Here is a 7,440-nt window from a genome sequence, read left to right on the forward strand (position 1 = left end):
TTACAGCTTCAGCAGTTCTTTTGGTTTTTATTGTTTGGCGCAAAGTGGGCTACCATGCAGCTCCTTTCCTGCTTCTGAAACTCATTCAGCAATGCTGTCATCACGATAAATTAACAGAGAAAATCTTTAAGTTCCTGACTGGGAATTGATCACAGACCATGGCATTGAGAGAACCAAATCCAAGCTACTAGACAATGAGAGAAGGTGTCCGAAGTGCTTGTATCTTGTCTCAATTAAACTGTTCTTGCCTTTTTGTTCTTGATCATTTTGTCTTCCCGTCAGTTTCTCCCTGTGCTCGAGTTTTCACAGCGTGGTAAAGGACAATTCTGCCCATCGTGTCAATGCAGCTCATCAGACTTCCATCTATTATGGTCCCAGTTTCTAGCATTTTGGCCCATGCCCTTGTGTGTTCGGAAGTTTCAGGGGCAAATGTCAATGAGATCATCCTTGTAATGAGCGATTGGGACTGAGGTTTGCGATTGTAAAATTGTTTTACTATCCCATTGTGGAAGTCGTCCTCATTTTTAACCACATAGGGGGACAGATAGACACATCGCCGCCAAAGACGGATGCCTCAGGATTACACCCGTTCCATGTGCTAGGTGTCGGCTCTCCATCCTGACACTAGTTTCGCTGACAAAAAGGAGCTTTGGGTGGATCGCAAGTGACTTCTCCAGGCAATGAGAACCCTTACTGTGACTGGGATATCAGACTGTCCATATGTCCCCCTCCAAGCATCTCAGAATTTTGAGTTAGAAAGACACCTTCAGGATCGCTGGGTCTAAATCCTGGCATTCTCTCCCTAATGGCATAATAGGTGTTCTCCCATGCCAAGGAGTTCAAGAAATTGGCCCATCACCTCTATCTTAGGTTAGATAAGGATAGGCAATGAGATTTCAGTTTGAGATTGTGATTTGACAAGAAACGTCGCTGTCCTTGCTAGTTTTATTTTTCCAAAATAAAGTTTGGGACATTTGTTGTAAAGACATGGAAACAGTCTGACCCTGTCTGCCCCACTACCGAGACGATTGTGTCACCAGATCTCCTGAAACTGGGGCCATCTCCCTTGGAGCCTTTGTAATTTCTGTCGTTTCCCAAGTATGTGATTGCACCAGAGCCAAGATTCGAATTGAATTTTGAATTTTATTTTGCATTCTGATCATTTCAATGTGTCAGGTCAGGTAATGACACTGAAAACATCAAAGTCACAGTCCCAACATCTTAAAGAGGGGAGCAGTGCATTGACTGGCCTTGCTTAATTAGAAATTTTACCCTTCACTCTCTCCATAGTCTGGTTCACAAAGTATGTGGAAAGATTTACAGAGCTGGAGAAGCGTTATCTGTTCTGTTTCCTTTCCATGTTTCCACCTACCAACTAACAATTTTGGCGTTGTTAAATAATGTTTGGGTTGGGAGCGGTGGGTTCGAACAGTTTGATTAGCTGACAGTGATAGATTCTTTCCACTGACCAGTTCAATAAACAAAGTATGAGAATTTAATGACACTTCAAGGAGCCATATTTACATTTATATAGCCCTTGTCAACTTCGGTGAGGAAGCCAGATTACCATGGGCAGACATTGTTTAAAACTTGATGTCTCTTCCTCTGAGTGTGACAAAAAATCGTAAGTCTCACAACATCAGGTGATAGTCCAACAGGTTTATCTGAAATCACAACGTTACAGAGCATGGCTCCTTCGTCAGGTCAAGTGGATGCATGTGGTATATTCACAACAAACACCCTTCAACACCTTAGACTGAAATGTATTTCATAAAGAACCACCTTCATTATCTCGCGAAAATTAAAAAAAATCAAAGGCAACAAGAGCTCATGCAGTATTCAAACCTGCAACTTCTCGTCCCCTCGACGTTCGCTTAAAGTGAGAATCAGACCACGAGACCAATGACCCACCCCAGTGAAGTCCTACTTCACAATAAATCAGGGGTCACTCAGACAGTGATGTGGTATCTACTTCGGATGTAAGAGACCAAATTGCAAGTTCTATCTGCTCCACTGTTGTGTAATGACATCTCCGAACAGATTTATGAGACAAAAATACTCTTCTCCGTTGCTTCGGGCAGTGAAAGTAACAATGAACATCTTCTTGTCGTCCTGGCTCCCTGCTCCGGGACGGCGCGACTTGTTCCTGCCCCTGGGACAGGGTTCTCTCCTTTGGCAGATGCATTAAACCATTTCTCTGCTCGGACAGGCAGTGCTAGTGGATGGTATATGCTCTGTAGCTCCGTCTCAAACGCTGGAAGAGAGAAGGAACAGAAGGAGTAGAATCAGGCTTGTGCAACAAATTGTAAACAGAGGCTTGGAACTTTGATCAAGTGACATTTACCAGAGACATACAGAAGCTTGGAGAGCTGATGGGAAATGGAGAACACGAAACTGGAGAATCGTGCCTTCAGCAACTTTTAATCGGATTTTTATGTGCTGCCTGTTTGGGTTTCAGGATTTACCTGCACACAATAATCCTGCAAGAAACATCTCAGCAATGCGTGTGTCTATTTGTTTACTGCCTCCAGGCCAGATGTTAATGTCTGACACCAACAGTCTCAAATTAAGAGAATGTGAGTGAATCACTCACACACTGAGAGACATCCTCAACAGCCCTAACTTGCGGGGCTGCAGACAGTACAACGTGGAAGGGAGGGTTAATAATGAGCCCTTGTTTCTCCCCCACCCGCTCCCTCACAGGGACAGGGAGATTGACGTCATAAACCCATGGTGTCATTCCCGTGCGCGAAGAAACCGTTCAGCCCATCGAGTCCGCAGCGACTCTCTGTCGCTTGTATCGTTCTGTGGTTCTTCACAATCGGTGATATTTGTCCTCATAACCCTGTCTCTGACATCCGGATCCTTTTGTCATTCACGTCTAAATCAGCGTGGGAATTACTGCCAGGCACCGTTACACACGGCGAGTCATCTCAGAGAGGAGACTTCACAACTCATTTTGTCACAGGCCAACCAAGAACAGGATTCAATCCATTAATACGTGATATGAGATAGGAGTTTCAGGTGCATGAAGCTGATTAAAAACTGCACGACACAGGCCTCAACCAAACACAAGACATGCAAGTTGCAAGTAGCAGCGGATGGTTTCAATCCATCACCCTCTAGGTTATGTGCCCAGCCGTTTCCACTGTGCCACTCTGCTAGCTTCATGTACTACTTCTTTTCAGACAAGTATTTAGCTTTTCATCTGGAGTACGGCATGTTCATTCAAGTGTGACGTCAAGCAATCTTCACTTTTGTTCTGTTGCACAGACGTGCTACGGCTGTGTAAACATGACCATAACCTGAGTTCCCACATTCTCTCATTCGAAATATGATTTCACTCAGAATCACAAAATTTGCCACAACACAAACAGAGGCAATGCAGTCTGCCTTAGCTATGCCACATCTCCACAATAGGCAAATGATTGGCTCTTTTAGCAACTTTCTTTTGTCTTCATGTTGTACCGCTCCGTTTTGGGCGCTGCGCAGGCTCAGCGGTTAGCACTGCTGCCTCACAACACCCGGGACCCAGGACTCCCATCCTTGGGTGGCTGTTTGTGTGGAGCTTGCACATTCTCCACATGTCTGCGTGTGTTTCCCCGGGTGCGCTGGTTTTGACCAACAGTCCAAAGATGTTCAGGCTACTTGGATTGATCATGTTAAAGTTACACATAGTGTTCAGGGATGTGTACATTCTGTGAGTTGTGGGGCCTGTGTGGGATGATCTGTCGTGCAATGTGGACTTGTCGAGCCAAAGGGCCGGTTTTAACACAGTAGGGAATCAGTGATTTGTTACTTTGAACATAACAAATGCCATTTTGTGTCTACTGAACTGTCTGGCACTGTCAGAAAATGATTTACAAATCCTAACCACTCCTTGTGTGAAAGCATTCTTCCTCATGACACTTCAGTTTCTTTTTATAATGGGTATAAATCTCTGCCTAATCGTTCTTCATCCTTTCAGGCATAGCGTGGGAGCATTTTCACACCATTATTTCCTCGTTTAGAACCCTCGTGACTTGGAAAGCTTCAATCAGACCAGCTTTAATTCTTCTGTTCTCCAAGCAGAACCGTCTCAACTTTCCATTCTATCTTCATTGCTGACGTCCAGGTACAATTTAAACCTTTACAATTTGGACCTACCTTTGATGGTCAGCACAGCTAACACCGTCACTGACTCCAGATGAAATTATCTTGATGCTACCTGGCCTGCTGTGTTTTTAGAGGCTCCTCTTTGTCTGCCATTCGCATGAACCTGTTTCATCCTGTCTCCGATCGCTTCATGTCACTGCTTTCTGGAGTTTCACATGCACAATTGAGAAATATTGCAGCTGAAGGAATCGTCAAGAGTCAGACTGCCTCCACAAACATCCTGAAACTCCCATTGCCCCTTTGAACAAGTGTATCTCTTTCCTCTCTTTGCTGCAATGATACCTCTGCCCCATCCCAAAATCATGCAAATCGACCTTTTTTCAATGAAACTGATTTTAGAGAAAATTGATTGGACATTTTGGTGAAACTGAAGACAAGACATGGGGGCTTAAAACAAGGACATCTTATAGTGCTATACAGCACAAAGCCAAAACCAAGTGCCATGCCCCTAGACCAGTAAGCCAGGTCAGACAGGCCACCAGCTGTGACTTGCTGATCGTGAAAGGCATCCTACGTTCCTCCAGGAATTCCAAGTAGCAAACAGTTACAGAGCGTCGTATTCTCATTTTGCCTCCCTGGCACCTTGACAGTGCTGCTTATCCATTCCCCTGGGGTTGGGGTCTCTCACTTGGTCGAAGACTAAACCATTGTTTTTCTCTTTGCTGCCAGTGCTGGAGGAGGACAGAGCCCATTCGCTCTCCTACTCCCTCTCAGTTATTTAGAGTGGGAGACGTCAGTTACAAGCATACACAGAAAATGATCAACATTGTGAACTTTCTTCAATTGTCTGTTATCCAAGAGATAGAAAGACGCTGAGCTGGCAGGAAAGAAAAGGACAAATGGCACTCTTCCCTTGGGTAAATTAATATGAATTTGCTTTTGTGCAGCTTGTTTGATGTTCATAATTTGTCTTCAAACTGCAATGCTACTGAAACGCTTTGCAAATCGGGTGTCAGTTTCTTTGCTGCCTCTGGCACCAACAGTCCCTGATAAGAGAATTCGAATAAAATACTCTGTCACTCAGAGAAGTCCCCAACGACCCTGAGTTGCCGGGCTGCAGACAGTACAACGCAGAAAGGAGGGTTAATAATGAGCCATTGTTTCTCCCTCACTCGCTCCCTCACAGAGACAGCGAGTGTGATGTCTCAGCCCATGGCCATTCAGTCCATCGAGCCACGGTGACTCTAAATCGGCTGTATTTCTCTGAAGTGTCAGTGCTATACCTCCCTAATACCAATAGTGGTGTCTGCACTGTAATGCTCAGAGAATCCCTACAGTGTGGAAACAGACCCTTCATCCCAATAAGTCCACACCGCACCTCAAAGCATCCCACCCAACCCCATTCCTCCTCAAACTCACATTTCGCCAAACACAACGGGCAATTTAGCCCAGCCAATCCACGTAATCTGCACATCATTGGACTGTGGGAGGAAACCAGAGCACACGCAGGGAGCAGGAAGAATATACAAATACCACATTGACAATCTCCAGAGGTCAAAGTTGAAGCCTGGTCTGTCACGCTGTGAGGCAGCAGTGCTAACCACTGAACCACTCTGCCTTTCGGTGCTGTTTCAGACATGCTGATCCTCTTATCATTCACATCTCAAACAGCGCGGGGAATTACTACCAGAAATGGAAACAAAAAAAACTGCACCTGATGTGTTTCACCTTCCCCCGTTTATTCCCATCTCAGATCAGAGGTTTTACAGTTCAGTTCAGGGCAGACCACAGAGAACGGCATTAAGATCTTCACAAGCATGTCACCTCCCCTGTGTAAGCTTGGCCAGTGTATCAATATGACATGTTTAATTCAGACGCATGAATTTATGGCAAGCGGTAAACTGATCAAAACGCAGGGTGCGGGACAGTACACCGCAAGCCTGTAACAACTGGCAGAGAATGGTTTCGAATTTTCAATCTCTAGAGGAAGGGTCTAGCACGCTCCTGCTGTAACACTTGGTTGTTCTGGCGTGTGACTTTTTAAACAAGCATTCAGCTTTCATCTGGTGTGTGGGATGTAAATTAAAGAATGATGTCAAAATAGCTTTACCGTTGCGATGTAATGTTCTGTTTGTTTAGACGTGTTGTGCTTGTGTAAATATTACCTTTGTCGAAGTTCCCACATTCTGTTGGTCGAGCTGTGATTCCACTCAGAATCACAAAATTTGTCAAAACGCAGATGCAGGCCCTGTAGCTCGCCTCTGGGTGCACCGGGTGTCCACAATAAATATGTCTGTTTTAGTATCATTCTCTTGCCTTCTCCTTGTAACTCTGCACATTGTGGCTTTTCACAGAACTATCCAATTACGTTTTGTCTGGCATGAATCTGCCTCTTTGTCGCAGTCAAGCAGGGATTTCCAGATCAACTTCGTCTTGTATAAAAACATTCTTTGTCATGTAATTCTTACTTCTTTTCCTCATGACTTTAAACCTCTGCCTGATCGGTCTCGAACTTTACAGGCGTGTGAGCATTTTCACCCCCTTATTTCCTCTGTTCATACCCCTCACAACTTGGAAAGCTTCAATCAGACTGGTTTTCCGTTCTCGAAGGAGAACTATCTCAACTTTCCAATCTCTCTTTCTTGCTGACATTCTTCACGCACGTCACCATTCACGTGAACCTGTTCCGCATTGTCTCCAATCACTGTCCGTCCCAGATTCCTGAACTTTCACACATACATAATTGAGCAATAATGCAGCAGAGAATTCATTCTGATGATTGACCTCGGACAAAGCTGTCGACTTTTCTCCGCCTCCTCACCTGCTGTGTTCCTCCAGCTCCACACTGTCACAATTTTGTCTCCGGCATCTGCAATTCTTGTGATCTCTGGAATCATTCAGATTGCAGCGCAAACACTTTGTTTTTTCGATTTGAGCAAGTGTATCTCTGAGTTGTATTCACAATAACATGAGATCAGCTTCATTTTTCTGAAAGCTGGGTGGGAAGTTCAATGAAAGGGAGGATAAGAAATCTGGGCTCGTCCGGGATTCGAACCCGGGATCTCTCACATGTCAGAGGCATATAATACCCGAAGCGAGAATCATACCTCTAGACCAACGAGCCATCTGCCAGTTTTGTACCCCTTTCAGAGTGAAGTACATTCCATTTTGTTTGAGGCAGCAAAGAATTTCAAGGATATTTTCTTCTCAAATTGTCGCCCTGCTCCCAAATCGGTGTTGTTTGCTCCATCTCCTGGCACTGGGTATTCTCCATTGATGGATTATTATACCATATGTTTCCACTTGGATCACAGAAATTTTTAAACGATTTGTGAAGCTGGAGTT

At 44.7% G+C, this 7,440-nt stretch overlaps 1 non-coding gene across 1 annotated transcript; it reads right to left on the reverse strand.

Moving 5' to 3' along the window:
• Positions 1-7,129: 7,129 nt before the first annotated feature.
• trnap-cgg (transfer RNA proline (anticodon CGG)) lies at positions 7,130-7,219 on the reverse strand. Its single transcript is given in 2 exon segments — positions 7,130-7,165; positions 7,184-7,219. It is a non-coding gene; the product is annotated as a tRNA-Pro (tRNA).
• Positions 7,220-7,440: the final 221 nt, after the last annotated feature.

The sequence above is a fragment of the Stegostoma tigrinum genome, unplaced genomic scaffold (assembly GCF_030684315.1).
Source record: "Stegostoma tigrinum isolate sSteTig4 unplaced genomic scaffold, sSteTig4.hap1 scaffold_53, whole genome shotgun sequence".
In the NCBI taxonomy this organism is placed as follows: domain Eukaryota; kingdom Metazoa; phylum Chordata; class Chondrichthyes; order Orectolobiformes; family Stegostomatidae; genus Stegostoma; species Stegostoma tigrinum.